Below are 21,492 nucleotides of genomic sequence, written 5' to 3'. Positions count from 1 at the left end.
GAAAGAAGCTTATAGGTCAGAGGCATTTTTGTTTCATGAATCTCTTAGGCATAGTAATTAAAACTTAAAAGGTAACTTTGGCTCTCACACATGCTTCCATACAGGCAATATTCTAAACACTTCTGATGACAATCCAAGTGAATTCTTCCAACAGTCCCTCCTAAAGATGTGAAGATAGAACACCAACATTCTTCTGCTGGTGAACAGAAGAAACTGCATGTGAACATAGATAGAATATCTTAGATCTGTTCTTATAATAACTGCACTATAATGCCACTTTACACATTTATAGTAATAAAACAGCATGGGAAAGCATGGGAGCAACTGAGGCACTACTTAACTTTGGATTGCTTAAGATTTTATAATCAGCTGTATGTGTACTATATCTGTCATCATGCCCTTTGAGCTTCAAAGAGACTAATTTACTAACAACTGCACTAATGTCAATCAATACTAACTCTCTATGAAAATATAATTCTAAGAAAACATAATAGATTGTTAATTTCAGATGTTGAATCCTATGGATTCAATCAGTTCTCAGCGAGGAAGTCTGAGGGCTAATTGTTAATGATATGGTTTCCAGGCAGGGTTTTGTCCATATTCCAGTGAGTACTGTTAGGTGAAGGAATGGACTTGCCTGGCAGCTGCTTACTACTCAAGTGTGGTGAAATGATACCACACACACCTCCTAGGAAAAGTCACAGAGACAATGCTTTAGAGAATGGCTCTGGCCATGCTTAGGTTATAAACATGATATATTTTTAGAGATTCTCTGTCTTCGCCTGCTTCAGCTTTCTTCTCAACAGGAGGGGTAGGAGAACACCTGTATTAAAGGACTTGGTAGAGTAATATTAGCTACTTTATGATTACTGTGACCAGCCAGGAGCTGAAAGATGGCATTTCAGTATTCTCATAGGTGCAGATGAATGGTTTTTGACAGCTTTGAATTTCTGGTTACTGCAAGAAAAGAGGCCAACTGTAGAATTGTGAGAACATGAGACACTGTAAGCACTGAGATCATGGCTAGAGTCACATGCAGGCTGAAAGCTTCAAACTGAGCCAAAAGCAGGATCAGAACAGGTCAATAAAGGACCAGAGCACAGAGGGCTGTTCACAAAAACCCAGTCCATTTGCTAGGTGGAGGGCTGAGTAGGGCAGGTCCCTGGGCTGTCTTCAAAGCTTTCCAGTATCTGTAAACCACACAAAGTCATCCATTTATTCATGTGTTTTCTACTTTTATAATTTTCTTTCATTTAGTCAACAAAGATTTGTGTATCTTGAGACTCTATCAATACTATTCTAGCTACTGAGAATAGGACAAAGGGACACAGTGTCTCTAGATGACTTCGTGTGATCTCAGGGGCACAGACAGTAAACATAAAGAGAATAGAATTAAACAATGATACATTGTGCTGTGACAAGCATCATGAAGATAGAATCTGCAAGCTGCTTCAGAAGTAACCTGCAGTTATTTTAGATGAAGTGGTCAAAAAGACCTCTTCTCTTCTCATCCTAACTTTTTCTTTGACAAAACAACTTTATTTTGAAAGTTTCAATTTGAAGAAAATTTAAGCATAGAATGCATGCATGCCACTCATATACACTCAGCAATTATTCACATTTTGGCTGAGACATTTGAAGGAAAGCTGTGAGCATTATGGAGCATCTTCCCTAAATATTTTACTATTTAGCTCATAAAAGTAAAATGCTTATGCGCACCTCAACATCATTATCATAAGAAATATAAAATTTAGGCAGTTATATCAGATAGTAATATTTTTGAGTTTGTATGCCAAGATGTAAAGTTGAGGATAGTGTAGGCACCTATAAAGTAAAATGAAAAAAAAAATAAATTACTTTGTTTATGTTGATGAAACCAATAGTATGATGATTGAGTATATGATTCGTAATACAGTTTTTCATTTTTTCCACATTTGTTTTCTGTGTGTGTGTGTGTGTGTGTGTGTGTGTGTGTGTGTGTGTGTGCCTGTATGTTTTTTGCACATGTTTGCATGTGGAGACCAGAGGTTGATATCAGGAATAACCCTCTGTTGCTCATCCATCTTACTCATCAAGGAAAGACCTCTCAATCAAACCCACAGCTTGCCAATATGGGTAGTCTTGCTTGTTAGCTTTCTCTGAAGATCCCCTGCTACAGCCTTCCAGGGCTGGAATTACAGGCAGGCTGCAATGCCCATCTGACATTTATTAAGGTTTCTGGAGATCTGAGTCCTCACACTTGAGGGACAAGTACCATTTCCCCAGCCCTAAGATATTCATCTACAGATGTTCATCTATGATAAGTTTTTACTCATTTCATATATTTAAAAAATTACAGCTACACACACCACATCTTGAGTATATTCATCATTTAGAAGACATTTACAGTATGTTATTGGACTCTTTTCTTCGCTTGATTTTTAATACATTGTTACTTTACATATTAATTGATTTCAATTGAAGGTTCATGGGAGCTCCTGGATTGTACATTTAAATAGGAATTTAAATACAGACTTTCCTTTCTGCTTGCACTGTGCTCAAAAAACATTGCAAGAACTGCAGTCTGAGCTCAGGACATTTATCTGGAGAAACTTTTGTGGAGACAGAAATATTGTGCCTTGCTTTAATTTCTTAAACAAGAGGAAGCAGTAAAGCCAGTTAACACCACCCGTGATTGAAGTAGTATTAGCTGTCATTAAAGAGGCTTTTACCGACTGTAATTTCTGGATCTCACCATTCCATTGCTGTACTTGTATGTGGAATTTATTAAAATGTTACCAAAGCTATTGTAAAATATAGTTTAAAAATCCAGCCACTGATACACACCACCAGGCAAGGACCCATTTTATGCTCACGAACATTTTAACCTTGACATTGAATTTCAAACACATATAATAAAACTTTAATGGTAGGAAAAATTATGTCAAAAGTGCTTCTCTTCTTAAACCCTAGAAGCAATCTTTGGAAGTAGATACAAATGTTCTCATATTTGAATGAGTAAAACAGAAGCAAAGACCAAGCCATTAACTTACACACCAAGGCACAGGTAGTTTCACAGTCAAAGTCAGAGAACAACAGGCAGGGAGAGAAGAACTGGTTAGTTACACACTGTAATAACAACCTCTGAAGATTATCTTTCTCCTTTGGCACCCCGTACTATACTGATGGAAGGAATTAGAAATCAGATCTTGGGGAGATGAGGGTTATCTTAATTGCTCTCTATTGCTGTAATAAAAAACTATGACCAACATCAATGTGGGGAAAAAAAAGGGTTATTTCAGTTCACAGCTTATAGTCCATCATCCAAGGAAACCAGGAAGGAAATCAAGACAGGAATCTGAAGGCAGGAACTGATACAGAGGTCATGGAGGAGTGCTGCTTACTGGCTTGTTCCTCACAGCCTGTTCAGCCTGCTTTCTTATACAACCCAGGCCCACCAGCACAGCCTACAGTGAGCTGAGTTCTCCCAAATGAATCATCAAACAAGAAACTGAACCACAGGCTTGCCCACAAGCTACTCTGGTGGGGGTATTTTCTCAGTTGAAGTTCCCTCTTCCAAAATGACTCTAGCTTGTGTCAACTTGACAATAAAACCTGCCAGCACAGGGTTGATCATATTAGGGAAAGAAGAGACTGCATGTACTTAAGGATACTTTTATGTGGACATTCTTTTAGGGGTAGATAGGATGATTTCACTGAAGGATTCACTGAAGTAATACAAATGCTTCCAAAACATGTATTATAGTTTCTAAACCTGGAGGATGCTGACTAGAAGGCCTTAGCAAATATGCCTAACCCACACCAGCATGAGATGGGCACCCCCTCAAAGACAAACACTTTATAATGGCTCACACAACAAGTAACCCACAGAGCAAAAGGACACACAGAGAGACTGAAACAGAAGTCCATTTGATGCACTTGTTCAGATTGCAAAGTAGCTCCAGGAATCTGTCAGATATTTCAAGCTGGTGCAAAAGATAACAGATATTGTGATGGTTGGTTTTTCGTGATTTCTCATCCTTGCTGTCACCCTAAAACTTGATAAAATGGAATAATTCCAGGTTTATTAGCATCAAGACACAACAAGGTCCTGGTGAGAGACAGGTAAAAAGCTCCCTAGGGCAGTGAGCTTTTAGAGGTCTCTGAGTGCTAATTGCAGGTATGAGGAATCTTGAGCTCAGTGACAGAAGTCAGAAAGCAGGGACCATTTTTCCACCTCTCAGCTTCTGGATTTCTAAAAGTCATCACACACACACACACACACACACACACACACACACACACACACCTACCTGTCACATAGAGCTATTCAAGAACTCTGAGTGATGATTTACTCCACAGGAACTACACCCTGGGGAATTTTATGCACAAAGTGAAATGGCTCTTGCCTGAGGGAGCACCCTTTTCATCTAATTCATTGGTTTTATGAAGAAATAAGAAGAAAAAAAACTTGTATAGGAACATACTCAGAGGCAAGTTCATAAAAACATTCTATGCCAAGGACGAAAGAAGCTCATGTGTAAGCAGCTACAATGGGATAAGTGTGCATTACTTCATTAAGATCTCTCAATGCATTCATTAGCTGGGGTATTGTTATAGTCTCACTTTAAAATGAAGATTCAGGATTTAGAGTATTTATGTGATTGGCCCAAGTCAACACAACAAGGAGGCTAATTTCTAATTCTGTTTTGTCTAACTCAAAGCATAACTTAACTTGTTTCATAATGTGATGTTGAATCTTAGTAAGATCTGTAGAAGGCAAGCTTACTTCCTCCATTTTCCTACACATACATTGTCTGATTTTTGTGCAGGCATGGGTCATCCCTGACTCAGAGTTAAAATCAATTTTCACTGCTTAGCATGGTCTCAGGGATTACTGGTTCATTCAAAATGTGGTGTATACTAAAGAGCTGAACTCTGAGACACAAAGAAGCAAAGGCTGGAGTCAAGAATATTACAATTAGAGGACAGAAAAGATGCCGCCAAGAAGGGACTAAAACTCAGGGATGGGTAGGATGATTTCATGTGCTCTTTCATCTTTGCTTCGAGTACAGTGAATGCCTGAAAAATATGTGTCCAGAGGACTTAAACTGAGTAACCTCAGAGCTCTACCCAATACTGTCCACATATAATCCAGGTTCTTCCATGGAAAGAGAGATTACTTTTCCATATCATCCTCTTCAATAATGCTAATTAGTAGAGCCATGCTTTCACATCCGTATGGCTCATGCATGCAGCAGGCCTTCCTTGGGCTGAGTTGTTTATTACCAAGAGGAAATGGATCAAAAGCAGAGAGCGTCGTTTTATGCAGCAGCAGGATAATATTTACATTGGTTGAAGATCAAGTGCCTGGCCTCCTGGCACTTATCCACCCACTTCCTCGCAGGAAGCCATTACAATGCTGAGCGCTGCAGGGAGGCCACTTTGGGCAGTTCCTCTATCCAACACATGGCTGTGCTTTTGACAGAAGGCCTTTGATGAACACCATGTACTACTTATTTCTCCTTAAACACACCTCCTTTTATTAGACTAAGTCCTTTGTGGAAAAGAGTCATGAAAGCCTATGGTGTCCCTCAGTTTTTCACCTTTAAAGGTCCTTATTTGTTGTAATTCAATATAAAACTGAATGTAACCTTCGGTCTCTATGAGTACAAGAGTTGGTGTGTGTGTGTGTGTGTGTGTGTGTGTGTGTGTGTGTGTGTGTGTGTATGTGTGTGTGTGCATGTGTGTGTGCATGTGTGTGTGTATGTGTGTGTGTGTGTGTGTGTGTGTGTGTGTGTGTGTGTGTGTGTGTCCCTGTATCCCAGTGACTAATGAGCTATAGAGGACAAGGTAGGCACTGAAAACCACTGGCTAATGGATGGACCCAAATATTCCCATGCTTTCATTAGGTAGATTCCTGATCACTCTTTCTTTTAGAAAGCAAAGAAAGAAGGCAGGTGTGTTCACACCATGATCTCAGCCCTTGGGGGGCCAAGTATGACTATTAAGTATACTTCGCCATCATGGCCTATATTGTAAAACTTGTGTAAAAGGAAAAAGTGCAGATAGAGGAGGCTATAAAACACACTGAATACATACTTTGCATTGGATCTTATGATAATGGCACGATACATGTTTTTTCTGGGAATTAGTGTGGTCCCTATTACAGAAAGAAGCCCCCTTTGTGCTGCAAAGGCCATCAACTGGCAAATGTCAGAGCTCAGATTCAGACTCATTCCTCATTCTAACAGTAAGGCTTGCTGGAGTTTCATTTCCTTTTTACCTTCATTGTCTCTAAACTTTTTAAAATCTCCAAAGTATAAAAATATGCTGGGAAAATCTGTATGTCAGAACAGACAAACTTAGATTGATAACCGTGTATCAAGATGGGCTTGTTGATAGAACAGAGTGCAACAAAAATCACCAACACAGGGAATACAAGTTTTAATCAGTGAAGACTCAATGTTGCTAGAGAGATATGAAAAACAATATCATTCTCATGGTTGCCCTGGAAGAACAGTCCTCCTTAATCAGTCCTTCTGGAGTAGACACAGCCTTCCTACCACCTCCTGCATTCCTCTTCGATCCTAGCCAGTTTATTCTGTATAGTGGGGAATCAACCAGACATTCACTCATTTTTTTAATTGTTTTTGAGCCATTGCTATAAGACAATCCCTGTACTAGATTCTGGATATGTAGAGCTACAAAATCAGGTGTCATAGTTCTGTTCTCTAAGACTTTCATAGGAAAGTGGTGTGGCCACAAACAATTGGGAGTTTCAGTCTTACAGGGGACTCATCTCCCTTCAGCCAGACTTTAGACAAGTGCCTCCCTACACTGTTATAGGTGGGAAACTGATACAAAACTAAATAAATAATGGAGAGGATCAGAGTCTTAGACTAGGATATGCTAATCATCATCATAAATAGACGAACATTTGAATCTACTACGCCAGGATACAAATAGCTCTTCTGAGGGGAAAAATAAAGAATAAACTTCTCTATCAATTTCTCGTGATACACCTGAGCCCCACAGTGTTAGGTTGATCTCATGTGGCACTCGGGGACAATTTGTTCTGTTCTCAGGGATCCTAGAGTATGTTGAGAATGGAAGACAGGATGCAAGAGCAACGGGATAGCTGAGTCATAGATGTGCTGTTAACACTGCTTCATGAGCAAGAATGAATGGAAAAATCATGAAAATGGTGTCCAGATGAAAGTGCAGGCTGCAGATACATCAAAGAGTGGTGATGGGGAACTCTGTCCAGGAGCCTACACGGATCTCCCAACAGAGACAAGATTAGCTTCTCTACTCATCAGCACATTAACATTAACCTTGATAAGTAAAGTTGCATGTTGTTCAAAACTGTGACTCTCACAATGTCTGTGCTTTGATCATTCCTTTCCAGTTTCCTGGGAGGGAAAATGTCAATATATCGTGTCTGGCGAGGCCACTTTGTTTCTGAAAAGATTAAGGGCTTGTGTAGCTATCAGACAGATAAGTAGATGGGTAATGCTGAGTATTCTCTCATTTGCTTCCAGCCAGTGATATTTAATGGAAAACTGTGCCAAAGATACTAGAAATTTGTTTAATCCACCCAATGGCTATTGATAGAGAGATCTGGGCAATTTCTGAGGACTTGATGATTGACCAACCCTCTGAAGCATGATGCTTGTGTTTTGTAAGAACTTTTCCAAGGCACTGGATCCTATAGATGTGATTCCAAGCAATCTTTCCTTTTGCTGATCCTCAAGAGTACACCATTTGAGAACTCTCAGAAGTGTTCAATGATTTCCTTTTTCCATTTTGTCTCCCTCTAGAAACTAGCACAAAGCTCTTGCATTGGTCACTTGGCCCATCTACATCTGTGAATCTTCCATTTGGAATCATTTGAGCTAAAACATCAAATGTCATCTCTGTGCTGAGATCCTGGTTTTACATTCAGAAGATGACCTGACTTCTCTAGATCTCAGTTCCCCTGTTTTCAGAACTGAAATGATTATAAAATCCAACTGAAGGGAGGCTACTGAAAAGTAGAGAAGATCACAGCCACATGCATCCTCAAAAGAGATGATGGGTGTTTCTCCTCAGTGTTCACTCCCCATTGTCTAGTCTAACGTGTACCTATTTATATATTATATAGAAATTCTAGAACACAATTCTTTCCTCACTGACATTATTTTAGCTCACCATTTGAATGTATAGTCTAGCATGGCAGAGAAGGATAAATATCAAAATGGGAGGCAGTTGGTCATATCTTGTCTGCAGCCAGGGGCCAGAGAACAATGAATATGTTAGACCACTGTGCTGGCTAATCTTATGTCAGCTTGATGCAAGCTAGAGTTGTCTGAAATGAGGGAAGCTCAATTAACAAAATGGCTCCATAAGATTCAGTTGTAAGACATTTTCTTATTTAGTGATTGATGGGAAAGGGCCCAGCCTATGGGTGGTGCCACCTCTGGGATGGTGGCCTTCAGTTCTATAAGAAAGCTGACTGAGAAAGCCAGGGAAAGAAAACTAGTTACCAGCATCCCTCCATGTCCTCTGAATCAACAACTCCTGCCTCCAGGTCCCTGCCTTGTTTGAGTTCTTGTCCTAACTTCCTTTGATAATAAAAAGTAACATGGAAGTATAAACCAAATAAATCCTTTCCTCCCCAACTTGTTTTTGGTCATGGTGTTTCATTGCAGCAATAGAAACTCTAACTAAGACAGCCACCTCTTTCTTTTAACTTTAATTTGTTTTTATTATTACTACTATTATTGTTATTATCAGTGTGTGTTTGTGTGTGTGTGTGTGTGTGTGTGTACATGTGCCATGGTGTGGATGTGTGGCAGGGCATCAGAAAACAGCTTTCTGGAATGGGTTGTCTCCTTCCACCATGGGACATGAGGATGATCTTTAGATTATCAGACTTCTTTGGAAAGTTCCTTTACCTTCGAGCCATCTCAACTGCCCTCTTGGACAACTTCTGACCCCAGGAATCCAGAGCTTCATGACAGACGGGAAAGATCAGACAGATCAGCCAAGTAGTGATGAGGAGACCCTTAGATACTGGGGGAACATGGAGAAAGATCTAAGCTCAGTGGCGTGGAGTAAAAACAGAAGGTCACTTGCTGAGAAGTGGTGCCTGCTTGGGCATCTGTTTGAAGATGTGCACACAGTTGACTGAAAAGAAGCACCTCGACAGAAGCACAGAGCTGCTGCTAACTGCTCCCCTCGGCTTCTCCACCCTGGGCTGGTTTCCCATACTGCTACTCTCTCCTCCAGCTTTCCTCTGACTCTTGGTCTCATTCTCATGTGCCATTTCTGCTGAATGCCACATCCATGTTTCCCAAGCCAGGTGTATGGCTTCAGGCTCCCCCTGGGAATCAGCCATCCATCTCAGTTTATCAGGCCCGGAAATCAGACTTTCTATGATAAGGCAATTGTAGGACACAGTTGCTCTCTGGCCCAGCAACCTCATTCATGGAAATCACAAACTGTGAACAGTTTCCTAATTCCACTGTGCTACCCTGCCGCTTTCTACCCTCCTGTGAAGCCCCACCCCCTTTTCTTAGTGGGCAGCCTGAGGTTTCTTCCTCTGTGACAGCAAGTGTCCTACATCAAGCCTATCACAGAACTCCACTCTTAGGGTCACCATCAGGACCAGTAGAACTTCTAAACAATGGTCTCTTAAGTCTTTTATCTAACATTCTCAATTCATCACTGCCAAATTCATGCAGAAGTGTACCACTGCCCAGAAACCACTTTCTGTGGTATTCAAGTCATCGAGGTATCGTGTTCCTTTATCCTTTCTCAAGTATCTCTCCTGAGTTCCTACCGCAGAACGTAAGAGTCTGTAAAGATTGGTTCAGGACATTACCTTACACTGGAAGGAAAGAAATATGCTTTTCACACTGGCTTCACCAGTCATTCAATATGGCCTCATGTAAGTCACTTACTCTCACTAAAGCAATGATGGGTTTTATTACTTAGTTTTACATTTATTTATTTGTGTGGGGAGGCAAAGGAGAGGCACACACCAAAGCACACAGGTGGAGGACAACTTTCAAGTCACCCCTTCTTCCACCCTGTACCAAGCAAGCCATCATACCATCTCATGGTATTTCTTTAATTTTAACCAGAGTTCAGCAAACTCTGGCTTGTGAGCCTTCACATCCTCAGCCCAGGTTTTACAAATGTAGGGTGTTTGTTTGTTTTTTATTTGAACCTAGCTATGTCTGTTAACTTGCATATTGTCCTCAGCTGCTTAAACCTGATAACAGAAGAATTAGGTAATTGTCACAGAGGTTTCTGGTCCACAAAACCCGAAATATTTACTATCTGGCCTTTTACCAAAACATTTTCCAACTCCTGACCTACAGTATGGTACCTGATGTTTCATTAAAGTTCTAGCACTTCGTGATTGTGATTAACTACATTTATAATTAAAAATGTGTATTTGTAAACACCAGAGAAAAGCTAAGCTGTTTCATCTTTTCTACATCACTATGTATGTGCTAAGAGAGTTCAGAGGGCTCAAGTCAGCTTTTGGAGTCTCAATTTCTTCTCTCTATTATTTTTAAAGGTAATTTGAGTACCCATTTTTTTCAGGCTATAATGAGGTTTGAGGGTAAAAATTGCATGCTCACAAGACCATCTAACTTGATCCCTGGCACACGGTGGCTTTTCAGTGACATACTCCTTGTCCTCCCCTGTATCTTCTGGGAAATTTAATCACCATCTGTAAGTGGAGCAGGGACACAGTGTCTTTATTACTTAACAGATCTTAATAGAGACTCCCACCACTTCAACCTAAATATCCCTCGCCAAATTTGCCTTTGACATCCATATAAATACATTCCACACCTTGATGTATGTCCGGCCCTCCTCCCTTCCATTACCATGTCTCTCCATGCATGAAGCAGGCAAACACAATCTGCTTGCATAACTAAAGGCTCTGTGGAGTGTCTGGTCACTTGGGGCAGGTGCTGCTCTGGAGTGTGGAGGATGAGCATCATCCTGAGAAGCATCAATTGGATGGAAGCTTTGCTAGGAAAGAGAAGCATCAACCTGACACTTGACCATCTTCGGGTACCTCCTACACAGTCCTGAGGGAAAATCTTCATGGCCCATTTTAGGAGACAGTGGCTAATTTAAGATAGAATGATTGCTACCAAAAGTAGGTGAGACAGTCAGCCAAGGTGCTGTTCAGGTCATTTGCTAGAGGAATAGTGGGATGCTGCTGACTGACAGCCTCAGTTGGTGAATGCCTGGCTCCTTCCTCACATTGTGCTAGAGGTATGCTATTCAACTGCTGCTCACAACTGCTGCTCAGGCTTGCTGTGGATCCTAGTGCTGATATGTGACATGTGGAATGCCTCTAATAGGCAATTAGAAGAGTTACTTTTGCAGTGTTGTGAGCACCATACCTTACAAAAGCAATAAAAAGAGGGAAGATTTGATTCCTGCTTTCAGGGGGTTTCTGCCCACCCAGGTAGAGGAAGCATGGTAAAACAGCTCAGATCATGGCAGAGAGAGTGGGGGTGTATAGCAGTCTGTGTACATCACAGCAGGTCAAGAAGCAGTGAGTGGGACATAAAGTGGGCAGGTAAGACATGCTCTCAGAGACTTGCAACACCCCCCTCCAGTGACTCACTTTCTTCAGCAAGGCCCTAACTCCAGAAGTTTCCAGAACTTCTGAAAATAGTGTCACTATTTGGGAGCCAAGTGTTCAAAAGTGAGATTGTAGCAAATATTTCAGATTCAACTAAAATATTCTGCCCTGTAGTTGATATATTGTGTACCCTAATAAACTTATCTGGGGGGTCAGAGTACAGAACAGCCACTAGATTAGACATAGAGGCCAGAAAATGGTGGCACACACACCTTTAATCCTATCACTTGGGAGGCAGAGATCCGTTTGGATCTCTGTGAGTTCAATACCACACTGGGAACAGAGCCAAACATGGTAGCACACACCTTTAATCCTAGAACTAATCATCTCATGTCTTTTCTTGGGAAGGACATATGCCTTTAATCCCAGGAAGTGATATCAGGAAGTAGAAATGTATATAAGGCATGAGGACCAGGAATTAGAGGTTTTTAAGCAGTTCAGCTAAGACCCTCAGGGGTGAGGACTCAGAGGTTTTCAGTCTAAGAATTCATGGAAACAGGACCAGCTGAAGAGTTGTAGAGGTGAGGTTGGCTGTGACTTGTTCTACTTCTCTGATCTTTCAGCATTCACCCCAGTATCTGGCTCCGAGGTTCTTTATTAATATGACCATTTAGCAATTTGTTTTACAATTGGTGCCCAATGTGGTGTTGCACGCCTTTAATCCCAGCATTCAGGAGGCAAAGGCAGGGGGATCTCTGTGAGTTCGAGGCCAGCCTGGTAACTACAGAGCAAGTTCTAGGATACACAGAAAAACAAAAAAAGAAAAAACAAACAAAATAAAACAAAACAAAAACAAAAACAAACAAACAAAAACAAAACAAACAAAAAGGTTGGCTGTGGTTTGTTCTACTTCTGTGATTCAATCCAATATCTGCCTCCAGGTTTTTGTTTTTTTTTTATTAATAAGACCATTTAAGATTCATGTTACACTGCCCCTAGAGACTAGAGAGAATCATAACCAAGTATATTTTATCTAATGGTGAGAGTTCCCATAGCATTGACAGTTCCAAAACTGTTCAAAGGCCCAATTTTAGACACTGAACTGATATTTGTGGACAAATTTTAGCCTTGGAGCCTCTGTAAAATAAAAAGACATGTTACATACTTCCAACACGCAGTGGCACAGAGTAACATTGCCATGCACAATAAGGAGGATGGGAATCCTAGAAAAGAAAGATTGAACCAAAGCAATATGGAAACCCAGCAGGGCAAACACCAAATCCTGTAGCACCACATCCAACTTCATGTGAGCTCCAACAGGCTTGGGAAGACCCACCCCTATTGTCTTCCCAGTCATATCCCTATGGCCTCTTTGTTGGAATAGTTCCACTCAGCACCCATAACTTTCTTTGGCAGATGCCCTGTTCCTGGCATCTCCAACATCTTGGAGTCTCCATTGTAAGGTGGGCTATACCCCTCAAATGTTCACGTTACCTGCTTGGGGACTATATTTTGACTGACTTTTGAAGTTTTCTTTAAAAATATAGTCACAAATCTCCATAATTCTGTAACTGCTGCATTCAGCATGTTTTCCAACCTGTTCCCTATGGATAAATGCCAAGTCATCTTACCAGATTAAGCAGTAGTCAGGGTTCTCTAGACTGTTGGAACCATGACCTCTGAGATCCTGGGAGATGAATCTAGGAAACATTGGCCCTACATGAATATGTTACCCCTGTGGCTCTCTTTACAGAAGAAACTTTATTTCTTAGTGTTTTTTTTTTTTTTTTTTTTTTGGTTTTCCGAGACAGGATTTCTCTGTGTTGCTTTGTGCCTTGCCTGGAACTCACTCTGTAGTCCAGGCTGGCCTCAAACTCACGGAGATCCGCCTGGCTCTGCCTCCTGAGTGCTGGGATCAAAGGCATGTGCCACCACTGCAGGCCTTGTTAATAATTTTTTAAATTCAAAGTATCAGAATTCAGTTTGGGTACTTAGAAACACAGTTTGATGTTGTTGATTCTCCTTTCTCTATTTCTCCCTATTCTCCTGACCCCCCTGACCCTGTACCCTTCTACCCCAGTTCTTCCTTCCCAGCTTCATGTTATATGTGCTCTCCTGCCTCCCCCCATCCTCAACATACCTTTTTCCATTCTTAAGAGCATGCCATTCTTAGTAATCTAGAGATACAGGAAGTCTGTGCATCAATGAAGCAGCTTATTATGGGCTATTTCATTTCTTATTACTTAGAACCAGGTCCTGATAAAGAGAGCACACTTGTAAATCTGATGTTTCAAGTAATGGAAATATATATATATATATATATATATATATATATATATATATATATATAGAGAGAGAGAGAGAGAGAGAGAGAGAGAGCTGTGGGATGGTCTGTATGTCAAATTGCTCTGATTGGTCAATAAATAAAACACTGATTGGCCAGTGGCCAGGCAGGAAGTAGGTGAGACAAGGAGAGAGGAGAATTCTGAGAAGCTGAAGGCTGAGGGAGAGACACTGCCAGCCGCCGCCATGACCAGCAGCATGTGAAGACTCCGGTAAGCCACAAGCCATGTGGCAAGGTATAGATTTGTGGAAATAGATTAATTTAAGCTATAAGAACAGTTAGCAAGAAGCCTGCCACGGCCATACAGTTTGTAAGCGATATAAGTCTCTATGTTTACTTGGTTGGGTCTGAGCGGCTCTGGGACTGGCGGGTGACAGAGATTTGTCCTGACTGTGGGCAAAGCAGGAAAACTCTAGCTATATATATATATATATACAGTAATGGAGGGTCAGAATCAACAGCTATGCTTAATCAAGACAGGTCTGTCAAGCTGAGCTCAGGGCTAGGGCTGCAAAACTTTGTAACCCTAAAATGCAGAATAAAGACACACAACTTTGTAGCTGGAGTTTTCTGTCCGGGTCCTGCCAAACCCCCGTAGTTCCACAGTCCACTTATAAAATAATCACACAGACGCTTATATTACTTAAACTGTTTGGCCTAATGGCTCAGGCTTCTAGCTAGCTGTTCTTATATCTTAAATTAACCCATTTCTATTCATCTATAAGTTGCCACATGGTTCGTAGTTTACCGGTATCTTAATATGTTGCTTCTAATCATGGTGGCTGGCAGTCTCTCTGCCTCAGCCTTCCACTTCCCAGACTTCTCCTCTCTCTTTGTCCCACCTATGCTTCCTGCCTGGCTACTGGCCAATCAGCATTTTACTTATCAATCAATCATCCACAGCACAGATTCTTCTGTGTGGCATGAAAAATGACCACCTTGAGATAGATGCACTAACTGGTTCAAAGCTCTTTGTGAAAAGAAAACATTCACTCAGGAGCTGATCATCTTTCTTGCCTCTTATAGAGACCTGGGAATAGAAATGTCCTTTCATATAACAGAAACAAGTAGTCTGTTAAAAGACAATACTGCCATCACTCAAAGTAAGAAAGCTGGAATATCCATAGATTAGAGTCCAGAACCCCTCTTAACCCTCTCAGTTTGTGGGTACCTATTCTCCTAGGTATGATGGTGTTGTGTCACCTTAATTATAAGCCTGGCCCTGCTGCAGGACTGATTCAGTTATGAATTCTACCATCATTCAATAGAGATGTACTCAGTCTAATAAAGAAAGAATGGGAGTCCTTGCTTGGAAGCTATAAGGATTATTGCACACTGCCAGTGATGAATTTAAAGCATACGTCATTAGAGGGTCAAGATTAAACTCAAAGAGGTAACTTTTTTTAATTGAGGGCAAATTCTCTGTACTTTGAATTTTACTTCCTGCCAAAAAATGTTCAAGGAGATAATATAAAGACTATTGAGGTGGCCCAAACTAAACATTGTGGGAATGCCTGAGTTGTCTTAGCAGATGGTACAAGGGAAAATGATCAGGCAGGGGTAAGTGAGCATGCTGATTCAATATAGTATATGAAGCTGCACAACCCTCCAGAGTATTTTATTCCACAGTGGGGACCAGAAGGCATCGCATCCACCAAGGCCCCAGGAATGCACTGCTAGAAACCTCTCTCCAACACCCAGTGGTAATTCTCCTCTGTAGGCTGAGAATGGGACAGAATAGAGCACAGGGGCAGTCTCAGAGCTGGGCTTGCCAGTACCATGGGAATGAAAAGATACTGAAATGAGAGGGAAATGATAGCAGGTGCTAGCAGACAGAGGGTAAGATGATTTCTGAAACGATTGTCAAAGACAAAGGTGGAAACCAAGTAGATTTCCTCTGCAGCTGTAGTCAGTAGAATCTGATATATTATAGTGTTAAATAAGTGGCCAAACTAAGATGCTGTGTACATCTAGGCACACATATCAAAATTCTAGAATGGAGGGGTAGAAAAAGAGTGACTGCCCTATTAAAAAGGCATCATCTCACACGATCATCTCATTAGATGCTGAAAAAGTCTTTGACACAATCCAACACCCCTTTATGATAAAAGTCTGGGAGAGATCAGGGATACAAGGGATATACCTAAACATAATAAAAACAATATACAGCAAGCCTATAACCAATATCAAATTAAATGGACAGAAACTCAAAGCAATTTCACTAAAATCAGAAACATGAGAAGGTTGTCAACTCTCTCCATATCTATTCAATAAAGTACTGGAAGTTCTTGCTAGAGCTAAGACAACTTAGGAAATCAAGGGGATAGAAATTGGAAAGGAAGAAGGCAAAGTATCATTGTTTGTAGATAACATGATAGGATATGTAAGCGACTTCAAAATCTCTACCAGAGAACTCCTACAGCTGATAAACACCTTTAGTCGAGTGGCTGGATCCAAGATTAACAGAAAAAAAATCTGTAGTCCTCCTATGTACAAATGATAAGTGGGCTGAGACAGACATCAGAGAAACAACACCCTTTACAATAGCCTCAGATAATATAAAATTTATTGGGGTAACTCTAACCAAGCAAGTGAAAGACCTTTATGACAAGAACTTCAAGTCTTTGAAGAAAGAAACTGAAGAAGATATCAGAAGATGGAAAGATCCCTCATACTCATGGATCACTAGGATTAACATAGTAAAAATGGCAATCTTACCAAAAGTTATCTACAGATTCAATGAAATCCCCATTAAAATACCAACACAATTCTTTACAGAAATTAAAAGAACAATATTCAACTTCTTATGGAAAAACAAACAAAAAAAAAAAACAGGATAGCTAAAACAATCCTGTACAATAAAGAAACTTCTGGAAGCATACCATCCCTGACTTTAAGCTCTGCTACAGAGCTAGAGTACTAACACCCGCATGGTATTGGTATGAAAAGAGACAAATGGATAAATGGAATTGAATTCAAGACCCGGATTTAAATCCACACACCCATGGAAACCTGATTTTTGACAAAGAAGCCAAAATTGTACACTAGAAAAAAGAATCATCTTCAACAAATGGTGCTGGTATAAACTGGATGTCGGCATGTAGAAGAATGCAAATAGATCCATGTCTATCACCCTGCACAAAACTCAAGTCCAAGTGGATCAAAGACCTCAACATAAATTCAGATACACTGAACCTGATAGAAGAGAAACTGAGGAATAATCTCAAATGCATTGGCACAGGAGACAGCTTCATGAACAGATCACCAATAGCACAGGCACTAAGATCAACAATTAATAAATGGGGCCTTATGAAACTGAAAAGTTTCTCTAATGTAAGAGACACCATCAATAGGACAAAATGGCAGCCTACAGAATGGGAAAAGATCTTAACCAATCCCACATCCAACAGAAGGCTGATTTCCAAAATATATAAAGAACTCAAGAAACTAGATATTAACAAACCAAATAATCCAGTTTAAAAATGGGATACAGATATAAACAGAAAGTTCTCAACAGAAGAATCTCAACTGGCTGAGAAACACTTAAGGAAATGTTCAACATCATTAGCCATCAGGGAAATGCAAATCAAAATGACTCTGAGATTCTATCTTACACCTGTCAGAATGGCTAAGATCAAAAACAAAAACAACAGCTCATGCTGGAGAGTATGCACAGCAAGGGGGAAACTCCTCCATTGCTGGTGGGAGTGCAAACTTGTAAAGCCTCTTTAGAAGTCCATGTGGAGGTTTCTCAGAAAACTGGGTATCAACCTACCACAAGGCCCAGCTATATCACTCTTGGGCATATACTCAAAGGATGCTCAATAATACCCAAGGACACTTGTTCAACTATGTTCATAACAGCTTTATTTGTGATAGTCAGAACCCAGAGTCAACCTAGATATCCGTCAACCAGGGAGTGGATAAAGAAAATTTGATACATTTACACAGTGGAATATTACTCAGTTATTTAAAACAAGGACACCAGGAAATCTGAAGACAAATGGATGGAATTAGAAAAGAAATCATCCTGAGTGAGGTAACCCAGACCCAGAAAGTCAAACATGGTATGTACTAACTCATAAGTGGATATTAGCTGTAAAATAAAGGATAACCATTTTACGATCCACAGGTCCAGAGAGACAGGGTAATGGTTTATGGGGGTTGGGGGGACACACAGATCTCCCTGGGAATAGGAAATAGAAATGATTTTGTGAGTGGACTGAGGGTGGGTGGAAAAAGGGAACATGAGTGATCAGGTTGAGGGTGATGGGGAGGGTACTGAAAGAGACTACTGGAAAGGTAGGGGCACATTTTCGGGTCAGAAAAAAAACCTGGCACAAGGGAATCTCCCAGGAATCAACAAGCTTAGACTCCTAGAAATAGCAGATATGTAGCCTGAACTGGCCATCCCCTGTGGCCAGACTGGGGCCTAGCCCAATGGTCATCAGAGAGACTTCATCTAACAACTGATGGAATCAGATATAGAACCATAGCCAAGCATTAGGCAGAGTTTGGGAAATCCTACAGTGGAGAGAAAGGATGGATTATAGGAGCCAGAAGGTTCAAGGACACCACCCAAAAAAAAAAAAAAAAAAAAAAAAAAAAAACACAGAGACTCAACCGACAATAAAGGAGCCTGCATGGGACCGACCTAGACACTCCGCATTGGAGTTGTGTAGCTTGGTCCTCTTGCAGAACTCCTAACAATGGGAACGAGGGCTGTCTCAGACTTTTTTTTTACAGGCGTTTGGGACCCTACTCCTCATACTGGGTCTCCTTGCCCAGCCTTAATACATGGGGAGGTGCTTAGTTTTACTACAACTTGATATTCGAAGTTTTGTTGATACTCCCAGGAGACCCGCCCTTTCCTAAACAGAAATAAAGGAGGAGTGGATTGAGGGGTGGGAGCAAAGCAGGAATGAGTGAGGAGGGAGTGGGAGTAGAGGAGGGAGGGGAAATTGTGTCAGGGATGTGAAATAAGTAAATATAGACAAATAGACAGACAGACAGACAGACAGACAGACAGACAGACAGACAGACAGACAGACAGATAGATAGATAGATAGATAGATAGATAGATAGATTTTTTTTTTTAAATAAAAATAAAAAAGCTTCACCTCTTTGTCCCACTCCAGGAGTTCAAATCAGGTCTAGACTCCCTGGACTGAAGAAGAGAGAGAATTCACAGGAGCAAAGAATCTACAGCAGGGAGGCAAGAGTGGAATGTGATACTTTCTTCAGTCCTTCACAGATGGACCCAGGCCTTCTCAGGGAGGCCAGTCTGTGGTGACAGGAGATCAGCCAGAGAATTCAAGAACTGTTGAGCACAAGGTCGGAACATCACTATTGAGAGTAGGGACTTGTGAACTTCCTGGAAAGTATGGCTGTCTGACTCTGAGATGGAGTGAGGTACATGAAGATACTCTATTCAAATCTGCTTCCAGAATATCTAGCTGGTGGAGTGTAGTATGGCAATCCACTAAGCTCCAGTGTATCCAGTTAACTCCATGAATATCCATTCCATACTGTCTTCAATCTGAGCCCAACCAGTAATCAAGTGTGACGAGGACCCTGGTTCTGTTCTTGTATGCAGTGTTTCACATGGTATTTGCAGCCCAGGAGTATCTACAGTACTTCATATTTTGCAAGACCACTGTGCCATGGCTGAGGCTATTCTAGCTTAATCATCCTATTCCTCTGCTTTCTCAGGTGTGGCCATCATTGATGGTTGAAGGCTATCCCCACTGGTCCTTATTCCTCCTCCACGTTCTTTACATGTTCCTTCAATAAACCCTTGTGCTTGCACTTCTGCCTTCCCTGCTTTCTTTCCTTGAACTCTTGCTGTTTCTCTCAGCACTCAGATAAATGGAACTTGCAGTCAGTCACTCAGCTATCAATTCATTAACATATACTTGGCGATACTCTTATGTATCAAGTAGAATGTGAAAGATGTAGAGTTTAATAAGTGGGAGTTGCTGCATTTCAGAAAATAAGTGCACATTCCCTGATATATTTTGAGTGAAGTGTGCACATGTACACACATGAGGTGAGCTGAGATGAGAAAGCAAACTTCTGGACTTTCCACAAAGTGGAGTACCTACCATTGTAGATGGAATGTGGTAGAATTAAGGATGTTTGCATTAGTTTAATTGACTCCCATATCTTCAAATTTTTTCCTTATGATGAGCAAAAGACTTCAGTTCTAAAATATTCTTCTTCTCGAGCCTAATAAAGGACTACCCAAGTAACAAACATAAAAAAAGATGGAATCAAGCCATAGTGTGGAAATAGGAGGGGCCTGAAGAGGATTTACCAAAAAAGAAATTTTAAATAGTTCAGATTGTGCATCATAACTCATTCTGACAAAGTCAACCCATAAACGTTAGTTAGATTTTTCATAAATGTTATGAAAACAAACCCATTTCATGATGAAAACATGAACTTGTGTAGCACTAAAGATCACCAAGAAAATCTGGCAGAACTAGGGGGTGACAACATGGGAGTCTAGGGTTGGGAATAACTTCCCTGTCTCACTGATAGATTTAAGCATCAAGTTGAACTACTGGAAAATATCTGTCTAGGGTAGCTTTAGCCAATAGCATACCTAAAGAGTAAACATGCTTTGTATATCTTACATACATTCCCATGCTAGGTAGGTCTCAAGTCTGCCTCATGAGAGAAGATACACAGATACCCCCATTTCACACAAAGAAGGACACTGGAGTATGGAAACCTTAGGATGGTCACATTATTAGGGGAGGAATTGACTATGGAACTCAGCCACCCCATCCTGGACCTTTATTACCTCGTGTACCACATGTATGCTTTGTCCCTTAGAAATGTCCCTATAATTCACATTTAATGCTCACTGTTGTGGTGAATTTAGTCATAACTCTCTGTACAGATAAGAGAAGGTGTTTTATTTTTGACATGGCTATATATGACCCTTTGTCATTCCATTCTCTTACCTAGTGACTTCCACTTAGAAATGACCTCCTTGCAAACTGGTCTTCTGCTGAAGTGCTGCTTCGTTGGTGACTTTCCTCATTTGCTGTGACCAAATACCTGACAAGAAACAATTTTAGAAAGGAAAAGTTGATTCCAGCTCACGATTCAGGAGAAACCATAGTAACAGGACCTTCTCCTAGATGTGGTAGAAACTTGCTCACATCTGGGCGAATCAAGGAGAGAAGAGAATGCTGGCACTCAGATGGCTTTTTCCTTTTACTCTTTATTTTGGTTCAGAACACCAGGCCAGAGCCCATGGGGTGGTACTGCTCACATTCAGAGTAACCCCCACCTCCAGGTAATAGTATCTAGAAATGCCTGCACAGATAGGCATTCTTTATTCCAATCAAGTTGACTAGCAAACTTGACCATCACAAGTACCCTCTACTTTAGCAAGTAAAATATAAAATTCTTATGAAGTGTTGACTACATGACCTTCAAAAGTCTGACAGCTGTTGAAACTGTGGAAAGGGGTGCTGGTTCTCACCCCTTCCTAGAAGCTGCTCTGGACTGTTGTGTTTATTCAGAGCCCAGGGCTGTGCCAGCCACCAGCATT

General features: G+C 40.8%; 1 long non-coding RNA gene across 1 annotated transcript in view; it reads right to left on the bottom strand.

Annotated features, from left to right (window-relative positions):
• The window catches only part of LOC143267514 (uncharacterized), a 64,617-nt gene extending 43,622 nt beyond the window's left edge, over positions 1 to 20,995 (bottom strand). Inside the window, exon 1 of the long non-coding RNA XR_013042651.1 lies at positions 20,897 to 20,995. This is a non-coding gene — a long non-coding RNA (uncharacterized LOC143267514). The remainder of the gene's footprint in view (positions 1 to 20,896) is intronic.
• Positions 20,996 to 21,492: the final 497 nt, after the last annotated feature.

Source organism: Peromyscus maniculatus, chromosome 10 (genome assembly GCF_049852395.1).
Source record: "Peromyscus maniculatus bairdii isolate BWxNUB_F1_BW_parent chromosome 10, HU_Pman_BW_mat_3.1, whole genome shotgun sequence".
Lineage (NCBI taxonomy): Eukaryota > Metazoa > Chordata > Mammalia > Rodentia > Cricetidae > Peromyscus > Peromyscus maniculatus.
Note: the sequence above shows the minus strand (reverse complement) of the source record. Positions and strands in the feature narration are given on the sequence as shown.